Genomic DNA, 12092 nt, shown 5'->3' on the forward strand with positions numbered 1-12092 from the left:
GAGTGGCTGGGTGGTGCTTAGTTGCCGACTGGGGTTAAACCACAACATCCCCTCTTTTCAGCCCCTCGTTATACTGCACCCCAGGGTGCGGTTTGCCCTCTTGGCTGCCAGGGCACACTGCTGACTCCTGTTGAGCCCCCTGCCAGCCAGCACCCCCAGATCCCTCTCTGCAGGGCTGCTCTCCAGCCACTCCTCTCCCAGTCTATACTTGTGCCCGGCCTTATTTCATCCGAGGTGCAGAATCCAGCATTTGTTCTTGCTGAACATGGTGAGAGTTGCCTCCTCTGGGTCATGGATACAGCTGTCAGACTGCACAGGGCCCAGAAGTGTTCCCTGTGCTGCCCCATGATGCCCCAGTATGTCCCACTGGCCTTCAGGTACGGCATGACCCCTTCACCACTGCTCTCTCAGCCTGATCTTCCAACTGGTGTTTAAACCATCTGTTTGTGTGCCCTTCCAGAACGTAATGTCCTAACTTGGGTACAAGAATAGTGAGGGAGAACACGTCACAAATCTTGCTGAAGTTGAGGTGACCAACATCCACTATTGTCCCCTCAGGCACAAACGCAGTTACTGCATCATGAAGGCAGTCAGCCTGGTGAGGCATGCTTTACCCTTTGAAAGTCCATGCTGACTGCTTTTGGGCACATTCTTCTCTTTAAAGATCCCAGAAATATAACCCAAGAGATATCATAGAATCATAGAATCATTAACGTTGGAAAAGACCATTAAGATCATCAAGTCCAACCATTAACCTATCACTGCCAAGTCCACCACTAAACCATGTCCTCGAGCACCACGTCTACCCTTCTTTTAAATACCTCCAGGGATGGAGACTCAACCTCTTCCCTGGACAGCCTGTTCCAATGCCTGACTACCCTTTCGGTGAAGAAGTTTTTCCTAATATCCAACCTAAACTTCCCCTGGCACAGCTTGAGGGCGTTTCCTCTCATCCTATGGCTTGTTATTAGGGATAAGAGACCGACCCCCACCTCGCTACAACCTCCTTTCAGGTAGTTGTAGAGAGCAATAAGGTCTCCCCTCAGCCTCCTCTTCTCCAGACTAAACAACCCCCAGAAAGACCTCGATGTCTTTCTTTTAGTGAGGAGCCCAACACTGAACACAGGATTCGAGGTGCGGCCTCACCAATGCCAAGTACAGGGGCACTGTCACCTCCCTGCTCCTGCTGGCCACACTATTTCTGATACAAGCCAGGATGCCATTGGCCTTCTTGGCCACCTGAGAACACTGCTGGCTCATGTTCAGCCAGCTGTCAACCAACACCCCCAGGTCCTTTTCCGCCAGGCAGGTCTCCAGCCGCTCCTCCCCAAGCCTGTAGCGTTGCACGGGGTTGTTGTGACCCAAGTGCAGGACCCAGCACTGAACAGTTGGCCCTGGCTCAATGATCCAGCCTGTCCAGGTCCCTCTGCAGGTCTTTCCCTCCCTCCAGCAGATCAACACTTCGATCAATATATCGATAGATTACTCCTCACCAAAGTGAGCTTGTACAGCCTGGGGTTCCCTGGGTTGCTCCTTTGGCTTCTTTCAGAGATGGGTGCAACATTGCTTTGTCCTCACTCACAAGACACCTCTACCAATCCCATGACCTTTCCAAAGGGATATTCCACAGAAATATCAGTCTTCCCCTGTAACTTCATTACCACTATTCTGCCTGTTATGCACTGTATTTAATTTCTCTAATCGTTCGTGTGTTTTCATCTGTCCTGATACAATGACCATTTCTAAAGTCATCTTACCAGTAGACTGTCTAGACAAAGGCCCTTTCCATTATTCTCCAGTTTTCTCCTCCCCTTACTCTTTGTTCATTCAGATACCTCTCACGTATGCTGCTGCTTTGGGTTTCAGGGAGTTAAAGCTTTCATGTCTTTCAGTAGGACAATTGCCTTTGTAGCAAACTCTTCTCTTATGTTCATCTCTACCTTTCTGTAGCTATCTATGTAAAACATTTCTCATAAGATTATCCCTTGTCGAAAGGCAACCTCATTAAAGGTAGCTTGTCAGTAGCATATGCTTGAGGAGTGTATTGTATTGTTTCTGAAACTTTATCATGCTTTACTTTTCTTTGCTTGCAAACACGAAGAATCCTTCTGTGCCTGTGTGCAGCCAGTTGTCTAAGGAGATCAGGTGGGAGATGGTGCAATGGAGCTGTAACACCCAGTTGCAGACTTCAGTGGAGAAGTCTGATGTAAAGAAAAGTGATATTATTGCAGCCTTTAGTACTTAAAGTACCAAAGCTCAAAGCTCAAAGCTCAAGGACAATGCTCCTGGGAATCTGGGGAGGTCCCAGTTGACTGGAAGCTGGCAAATGTTATCCCAACCTTCAAGAAGGGCAACAGGGATGACCCTGGTAGCTACAGGCCTGTCAGTCTCACCTCTGTGCCTGGCAAAATGAGGGAGAAAATTCTTCTGGGAGTTATTGAAAAACACCTGAAAGACAACACAGTCATTGGTCCCAGCCAGCACGGGTTCACGAGGAGAAAGCCCTGCTTGACAAACTTGATTTCCTTCTATGACAAGGTCACCCACCTAGCTGACCAAGGGAAGCCAGGCGATGTCATCGTTTTGGACTTCAGTAAAGCCTTTGATACTGTCTCTCACAGTATCCTCCTGGACAAAATGTCCAGCATACAGCTGGATAAACACCTAATGCAATGGGTGAGCAATTGGCTGATGGGTCGGGCTCAAAGGGTTATAGTAAATGGGGTTACATTGGGCTGGCGACCAGTCACTAGCGGGGTTCCCCAGGGATCCATGTTGGGGACAGTGCTCTTCACTATCTTCATAAATGACTTGGATGCAGGACTCAAAGGTTTGTTATCAAAGTTTGCCAATGACACAAAATTGGGAGGAGCCATTGACACTCTTGAGGGCAGAGAGGCCCTGCAGAGGGATCTAGACAAATTAGAGAGCTGGGCAATCCCCAACTGTATGAAGTTTAACAAGGGCAGGTGCTGCATTTTGCACCTGGATGTACATACAGGCTGGGGAACGAGAGGCTGGAGAGCAGCCCCATGGAGAGGGATCTGGGGGTTCTGGTCAACGGCAAGTTGAACATGAGCCAATAGTGTGCCCTGGCAGCCAGGAGGGCCAACCGTGTCCTGAGGTGCAACAAGCACTGGATTACCAGCTGGTCGAGGGAGGAGATTGTCCCGCTCTGCTCTGCACTGGTGTGGCCTCACCTTGAGTACTGTGTGCAGTGTTGGGCGCCACAGGACAAAAAAAAATACAAAGCTACTGAAGAGTGTCCAGAGGAGAGCCACAAAGATGGTAAAGGGTTTAGAGGGGAAGGTGTATGAGGAGCGGCTGAAGCCACTTGGCCTGTTCAGCCTGGAGAAGAGGAGACTGAGGGGAGACCTCATCACGGTCTACAGCTTCCTCACAAGGGAAGGAGGAGGGGCAGGTACTGATCTCTTCTCCCTGACGACCAATGAAAGAACCCGAGGGAACAGCAGGAAGATATGCCGGGGAGGTTTAGGTTGGACATTAGGAAAAGGTTCTTCACCCAAAGGGTAGTGGAGCATTGGAAGAAGCTCCCCCGGGAGGTAGTCACGGCGCCAAGCCTGACAATATGCAGGTGAGTGCTACAGCTTTCTTTGCTGAGGTAAGATGATCTTTAAACGTCCCTTCCAACCCAAAGCATTCTATGATTTTATGACTCTATGATTCTATGAGAAGGTGAATTGAATCAGTTTGCAGAGGTGAAAGCCATCCAGCTGGCTTTAGATATTGCTGAAGGAGAAAAATGGCCAATGCTCTATCTCTATACTAACTCATGCATGGTGGCAAATGCTCTATGGGGGTGGTTACAGCAATGGAAGCAGAGTAACTAATAGTGCAGAGGCAAACCCATCTGGGCTGCTGCATTGTGGCAAGATATTGCTGCCTGGGTAGAAAACCTGTCTGTAAAAGCATGTCACGTAGATGCTCACATAGCCAAGAGTTGGGTCACTGAAGAACATCAAAACAACCAGCAGGTGGATCAGGCTGCTAAGATTGAAGTGGATCTGGACTGGCAACAGAAGGGTGAATTATTTCTAGCTCAGTGGGCCCATGACACCTCAGGCCATGAAGGAAGAGATGCAACATCTAGATGGGCCCATGACTGAGGGGTGAACTTGACCACGGACACTACTGCACAGGTTATCCATGGATGTGAAACATGCGCTGCAATCAAGCAAGCAAAGCAGTTCAAGCCTCCCTGGGATGGAGGACCATGGCTGAAATATAAATATTAGAGAGGCCTGGCAGATTGATGATATCACACTCCCACAAACCCGCCAAGGCAAGCGCCATGTGCTTACAATGATGGAAGCAACCACCGGATGGCTGGAGACATATCCTGTGCCCCATGCCACTGCCCAGAACACTATCCTGGGCCTTGAAAAGCAAGTCCTGTGGTGACATGGCACCCCAGAAAGAATGGAGTCAGACAACGGGACTCATTTCCGAAACAACCTCACAGACACCTGGGCCCAAGGGCACGGCATTGAGTGGATATATCACATCCCCTATCATGCACCAGCCTCTGGGAAAATCAAACAGTACAACAGAGTGTTAAAGACTACACCGAGAGCAATGGGTGCTGGGACGTTCAAACATTGGGACACACATTTAGCAAAGGCCACTTGGTTAGTGAACACTAGGGGATGTGGTGATCGAGCTGGCCCTGCACAGTCAAAACTTTTACGTACCGTAGAGGGGGATAAAGTCCCTCTAGCGCACATAAAAAATATGCTGAGGAAGACAGTCTGGGTTATTCCTGCCTTGGGTAAAGGCAAAACCATTCATGGGATTGCTTCTGCTCAAGGACCTGGGTGCACTTGGTGGGTGATGCAGGAGGATGGGGAAGTCCAATGCGTACCTCAAGGGGATTTGATTTTGGGTGAGAATAGCCAATGGTTTGAATTGGATGATGTTAATTGCTACGTAATACTTCTCACACTGCCCCAGCAGAGAGTACATTGGGAGGGGCACAGAAGCTGTGAGGGGACACAGCTGGGACAGCTGACCCCAGCTGACCAAAGGGATATTCTGTACCACATGATGTCATGCTCAGAATATAAAGGTGGGGGAAAAGCTGGCTGAGGGTCCGCTGCTCAGAAACTGGCTGGGCATTGGACAGCATCACTTCTTTTGTATATTCTTTTATCATTGTTATTCTTTTCCCTTTCTTTTAAGTCCTACTAAATTGCCTTTATCTCAACCCATGAGTTTTACCTTTTGTTTTCGATTCTCTCCCTCATCCCACTGCAGGGGAGTGAGCGAACGGCTGTGCGGGGTTTAGCTGCCTCTCAGGTTTAACCAGAGAAGGCCTTGACACTGTGCAAACACGCTTCAGCAATAGCCAAAACACGGGTGTGTTATCAACGCTGGTTTAGGCACAAATGCAAAACAGCACCATATGGGCTGCTCTGAAGGAAGTTAACTCCATCCCAGCCAGACCCAGTCCACTTGAAATGGGGGCCCAAAAATGGACGCAGTTGCTTACAGGTGGCCTAACTAGTGAGGAGCAGGAGGAGACAATCTCTTCCCTCGCACTTTTGGCGAGGGTTCTCTTTATGCACTTCAGGACACTGCTGGCCGCCTTTGCTGCCAGGTCGCACTGGATCAAGCGGATAAATGCTGGATGGTGTTCTGTGTTTAATTTCTCTAATCTTTCCTGTATTTTCACCTGTCCGGATACAACAACCATTTCTAAAGTCATCTTTTCAGCAGGTTGTGCAGACAACGGCCCTTTTCCATTATTCTGCAGTTTTCTCCTGCCCTTACTCTTTGTTCATTCAGATCCTTCTCACCTATGCTGCTGCTTTGAGCTTCAGGGACTAAAAGCTTGCCTGTCCTTCAGTAGGACAAGTGGCTGTTTAGCCAATTCTTTAATTATGTTTATCTCTACCTTTCTGTAGCTATGTATCTAAAACATTTCTCATAAGATTATCTCTTGTAGAAAGGCAACCTCATTAGAGGTAGCTTGTATTTAGCATATGCTCAAGGAGTGTATTGTATTGTTTATGCAGCTTTATTAAGGTTAATTTTCTTTGCTTGCCAACAGGAAGAATCCTTCTGTGCCTGTGTGCAGCCAGTTGTCTAAGGAGATCAGGTGGGAGATGGTGCAATGGAGCTGTAACATTCAGCTCCCAGAGGTCAGTGAAGTCTGATGTCAGGAAACTGATGTAAATCCCAGGTGGCCAATGAGGGAAATGGTGAGGTTGAGGAAGGGAGGAAGCAAGGGGCAAGGTTGTCACTACTACAGAGCCAGACCTCAAGGGAATGCTTTTCCTAGCTGTCCAGACCTCCTGAGGAGACCCTCTGCTTCAATATCAATTGGAGAATGCTGCTATCACCTCTGCTCTCAAGTGAAATGAATAAAATATAACCTTTAAAAAAAGGATTTTGATTAGGTGCACTTGGAAATCTTCCTCCTTAACTACACTATGAAATGACTCTACAGTTAGCTGTACGAGTCTTGAAGAGTTGAAGAAAATCACAGGAAGAGAAATAGCTCGTTAGGGCTTTCTGTATTTTAATGAGCCCCCATGCTGTAGTTGGCCCTGTGTTCGTGAACCTCAGATTCTGAGAGGAGACTGAACAAACCTCTCAAGAAGTCAAAGGCAGAAGCAAAACCTTGAAGCATTGATTGACCCCACTGAGGGCTGTTCAGGATGAAGGCTAGGAATTAGAGTGAGTAGCAGGATGAGAGTAAGCGTTTAAGGTTTGGGGCTTTGGTTTAAAGGTAAGGTTTGAGGTTAGGGATTGGAGTAGTGGATTCCTGTCAGGGGGAAGGTGCCATTTAGGGGTAGGCGTAGGGTTAGGGCTTAAGCTTCCTGGTTAGAAAGAGGGTAGATGCCTAACATGAATGTTTTCTTAGTATCATGGTGGCATCAAAATTACGCAAACACATCTTTCCTCTTCAAAATCTTTCATCTCTATTGGCATGAAAAAGAGCTCTCTCATCTCCTCCAGGTCATTATAAACATGTGAAACAGGGTAGGTGGCGGGACAGACCCTTGCATGACCCTTCTAGCTAGATGCCTCCAGGCAGAGTACCACACATTGACCGCATCGCTCTGAGCCTGACCAGCCGTCTCGTTCTTTTCCTCTCTACTTATGCACCCATGCAGGCCATAATATCCTAACGTGGGCACAAGAATATTGTGAGGGATGATGCTGAACTCTTCACTGACTTGCAGGTTAAAAGACAGCCACTCTTCTCCCGCTGTCCAGCAATCCTGCCCTTTCATCCCGGAAAGCAAAGAGGGTGGCAAGACACAAGCTACCCTGGGGAAAACCAGTCACCTTCTTTTTCAGACACCCAGAAATGGGGTCTGAATGGACACACTCAGACACACTCACACACAGCCTTGAGTTTCCTTGGTCATCCCTTGGGCATTTTTGAAAGGTGCATGCAATGGTTGGGGGCTGCCAGTCATCAGGGAGTGCCCCCAGTCTCCATGACCTTATAAAGATGATGGAGAGTGTCATCGCTGTGAGACTGGCTTGCCCTCTCAGCTCCCTGGGATGCCAGCCCTCCTTTCCCGTAGACTGGCAAGGATTACATTTGCTCAAGTGCCCCCTGACTTGATCCACATCCACCACTGCTTGATCTCCTCCAGAGCCCCGCCCTGAGTCACAGAGGCCTGAGAGACCTTGCTGGGGAAGACTGAGGCAAAGAGGATAACAGAGACTCTCACATCTATCTACACCTGCTCTTAGAAAACTCAGCAGTAGCCACACAGTATCTTTGTTTCTTCTTTAACAGTTCCAGAAGTAGTAAACACGCAGATGGTGCCCTTGAATTGCCTTTCAAGGTTAGATCGAGTTGCGATCTGGACTATTGCTGAGCTTGGAGGATGCTGTCCTTGAAGACCAGCTGTACTGAGCTTTGCCACCATGTCACAGCTCTGTCTCCCACAGTATCGGCTCCAGCTCGTCCTGTCTGTGCCCCTGTCTGAGGGCACTGGTGCACATTTGTGCTGAAGCACCCCAGCTGTGGCAGCGGGCAAGCTCCTACTTGCCATAAGGAAACCTGTTACCCAGTGTCCAGGACCCTGTATGTGCAAAGGCTTTGCTTCAGAGCAGAGACACGGCATGGACAGAAGAATTCTGAATGTCTTTCTATTCCTAGGACCACAAACCCAGAATGAAATGCCTAAATTCACCCAACTGAAGACATTCCCCAGCTTGCAGAAATTAGATCCCTGCCTGTAACCTGCCAGGTGTCCTGTCTAATGATGGAACAACAAAAGGTGATTCTCATGGCCAACTCTTTTCCCAAGAGGAGAACTGCCACTGCTGGAAAGTAGTGCCTCTCCCCAGCTGAGGGAGGGAACATCAGTGATGCCTTCAGCCTGTTTCACAGCAGGTTCCCCTGGACCCCCAGGGACACGTGGAGGGAGCCCAGAGAGGCAGAGATAGTGTTGCCTTGGGCTGGTCCTCTGCTGCTGAGCTGGGCCGGGCTCCTGGGACAAAGGGAGCTTGTGGGAAGTGGGCAGTGCTGCAGAGAGACAGCTCTGCCCAGGAGCAGCAGCTCTGCAAAGTGCAGCAGGGCTGAGGACACTGCCTGCAGGCATGGAGGGGACATGAGTGAGGCAGAGACAAGTTAAAGGCAGGCATGAGTGGGAAGATGGCCAAGACCTCACTGAGGGAGAGATCTTCAAAGCCCTCTACATGGTAAGTCTCTGGACGCAGGGCAACGTACCTTGTGTTCCTGGAGGGATCTCCAAAAGCTGGCACATCCCACAGCCTATGGGATCTTTCAGGACTCTCACAGTTTCTCTAGTGTAGAGGAGGAGGATGTGCTCCAGAGCAGGGCTTCCCTGCTGCACCATCAGAGGGACAGGGCATGGCTGCTGCCTTCTCCCAGGGACAGACGCAAGGTGTGAATCTCGGCGTGCAGCCAGGGATGCCCAAGTCTGTCCTTCAGAGCAGGGTCCCTGCACCCCAGGGGGCTCTGTGCCAGGGCAGGGACTCTGCTGCCTGCCAGGGTCAGCACTCAGCCTGCCTACCCACGGCATTGTGGGGAGAAGCTGTGCATGGAGTGACCCCTGGCCAGGCAGGGTTGTTCTGCTGTTGAGAGGGTGCTGCATGGGACAACGCTGCTCTCAGATCCAGCTCATGCCCAGGTCATTTCCAAGGGGACTTTTCATGAGTACAGTCAGGGTTTCCTGCTTGAGTCTGTGCTTTCCTGAATCTATGCTTCCACTTTTCTCCAGCTTGGCTTGGTGGGACTGGAAACTCAGCTGTGCAGGTTAGAGAAGGGGCTGAGACTCCTAAACCATCACCCTGGGGTCTACTAGGAAGCTCAGCAAGTACCTTCACCCCCCACCAGCCTAGAGCTAAAACTGGTATCACCTTTCCAGTTTCATCAGGGTTTGTGTGACCTGCTCGTTGGCCCCTGCACACACACACAGAGGCTGCAGGGCAGAGCTGGGCACACAGGGGCTGGGATAGGGTCTGGGAGCACTGGCAGGGAAGAGATGTGGGGCCAGAGAAACAGATCCCAGCAGGGACAGCACAGGCAGTAGAGACATGGGCAGGGAGAGAGGGAAATGCTAAGGGAAACCCTGCTGCAGAGGAGATATGGGTGCCTGCCAGCCATGCCCTGCAGTACAGATGCCTTCCCTGAGCAACACCCTTCTTGTCTCCTCTCCCACCTAGCAAAGCCCTCAGCCAGCCCATGGCATCTAGGGTGTTAGTCACCTCCTCGTCCATCTGCCAGCAGGAGAGATCAAGTGCATTTCCCACTGACCAGGGGCTGAAGGTCATTGCCCTGCGTTATCAGCATCTGGGAAGGGCTCTGCAGTGCTGGGTAAGGGAAAGGCTTTCCTGAATGTCCCTCTGCCTCTCCATTGCCTCCCTCAGCTGCTCTTGGTGTTGATGTCAGGACCTCTGAGAATAATAGTTTCAGCTGAGTCAGGCACGGATCTTGTGGGTCCTCCCATTCAGATGTGTTTAAGGCAATGAGGTGTCCAGCTTTCCTCTAACCTGTGAAGCTCTGGGCAATGCAGTCTGTGAGGCTAGGAAATGAGCTGATTTTCCCTTAATCAGATGCCATCATTAGCACACTTGGCTATCTCCTTGGGGTGTCCTTCCAAACTGCCAGATGCCTTCCAGGATGCACAATGAGCCATGTGTGTCTTTGGCTAGAAATGGGGTGCTAAGACCTTGAGAAACGGGAAGACATTTAGTGGTCTGCAGTGGATGCCTTTGCTCTCAGCACTGTCTGGTGACTTTTCAGGAAAACGTGGGAGTGTGATCACCCTCCATCTCAGAAAGGTGCAAGCACTGGGCAGCTGGGAACAACACGGAGGGACAGACCAGCACCCCTCACTCTTCACTAAACCATAGGCAATCCTCTTGTCTTGTAGGACTCACTCTGTTGTCCCTGAGTGCAGCAGAAATGCTGAGGGTTTCTGACAAGCAAACACACTCCCCAGGGGAGAGTGAGGGGAGATGTAAAATTAACCTCTCAAACTGCCTTCTGCCATCCCCGTTGCTTAGCGCTGGCAGTGCAGATGCAGACAAGCTCTTCTGTTTTGGGAGCAGTTTCATCTGATAAAGTCAAAAACTAGCACTGGCTCCTGCCCCCACCGTTCCCATGAACTCACTGCTGTAGAGCAGGGCTGACTCCTCAGCCATCAGCGGGCACAGCACGCGCTCCTCACCACACACTGAACCAGCACCAACCAGAGTTCCAGCCACAGAGCTGAAGGAAGGTCTCCTAGAAAGGCAAAAGGGTGGGTGTGTGCAGCAGGGGAGGGTTTATGGGAAATGGCTTTGATTTTGCTCAGAGAAGTCTCCCGTATCGTCTCACCACCTTTTCCTCCTTAGACAGTGCTGCATGCCCAGAAGCAGTAAATGTCCAACGCCAGCTCCATCACTGAATTCCTCCTCCTGGCATTCGCACACACACGGGAGCTGCAGCTCGTGTACTTCTGGCTCTTCCTGGGCATCTACCTGGCTGCCCTCCTGGGCAATGGCATCATCACCACCACCATAGCCTGCAGCCACCACATCCACACCCCCATGTACTTCCTCCTCCTCAACCTCGCCCTCCTTGACCTGGGCTCCATTTCCTCCACTGTCCCCAAAGCCATGGCCAATTCCCTGTGAGACACCAGGGCCATCTCCTACCAGGGATGTGCTGCACAGGTCTTTCTGTTTGTCTTTTTGATGTCAGCAGAGTTTTCTATTCTCACCGTCATGTCCTATGACCGCTATGTTGCCATCTGCAAACCCCTGCACTATGGGACCCTCCTGGGCAGCAGAGCTTGTGTCCACATGGCAGCAGCTGCCTGGGGCGGTGGGTTCCTCTATGCTGTGCTGCACACGGCCAATACATTTTCAATACCGCTCTGCCAAGGCAATGCCATGGACCAGTTCTTCTGTGAAATCCCCCGGATCCTCAAGCTCTCCTGCTCCGACTCCTACCTCAGGGAAGTTGGGCTTATTGTGGTTAGTCTCTTAGCAGCATTTGCATGTTTTGTTTTCCTTGTGGTGTCCTATGTGCAGATCTTCAGGGCCGTGCTGAAGATCCCCTCTGAGCAGGGACGGCACAAGGCCTTTTCCACGTGCCTCCCTCACCTGGCTGTGGTCTCCCTGTTCATCAGCACTGCCATGTTTGCCTACCTGAAGCCCCCCTCCATCTCCTCCCCATTGCTGGATCTGGTGGTGGCAGTTCTGTACTCAGTGGTGCCTCCAGCAGTGAACCCCCTCATCTACAGCATGAGGAACAAGGAGCTCAAGGATGCAGTGTGGAAACTGATGACTGGATGCTTTTCTGAAGCAGTAAACTGTCCATTTTCTCATGCATATCGCTCATAGTGTAGTTCATTACAGGCTCAGCCTGTCTTCTGGAGGTTTTGGTGGTGGTGGTGGAGGGGTTTTTGCTCTGTTTTACATATGATAATGTCGTGCACAAAGAAATGTCATTCTTCATACCATTTCTAATTCCTTATCTACCTTTCTAGTGTTACCCAGAGAGCGTTGAAAAGACTGTTGAAATAAGAGCCATGTTCTCTGTGCATTTAAAAAAATAAAGGACCCTGCAGCGACTTCTTTATTTGAGATCCTTT

At 50.3% G+C, this 12092-nt stretch overlaps 1 pseudogene across 1 annotated transcript; it reads left to right on the forward strand.

Moving 5' to 3' along the window:
• Positions 1–10875: 10875 nt before the first annotated feature.
• On the forward strand, positions 10876–11841 carry LOC309604154 (olfactory receptor 14A16-like; annotated as a pseudogene). Its single transcript has one exon. The product of its transcript is annotated as an olfactory receptor 14A16-like (transcript).
• The last annotated feature ends 251 nt before the right edge of the window (positions 11842–12092 follow it).

Source organism: Platalea leucorodia (assembly GCF_965183815.1).
Source record: "Platalea leucorodia genome assembly, contig: HAP1_HAP1_SCAFFOLD_402, whole genome shotgun sequence".
In the NCBI taxonomy this organism is placed as follows: Eukaryota; Metazoa; Chordata; class Aves; order Pelecaniformes; family Threskiornithidae; genus Platalea; species Platalea leucorodia.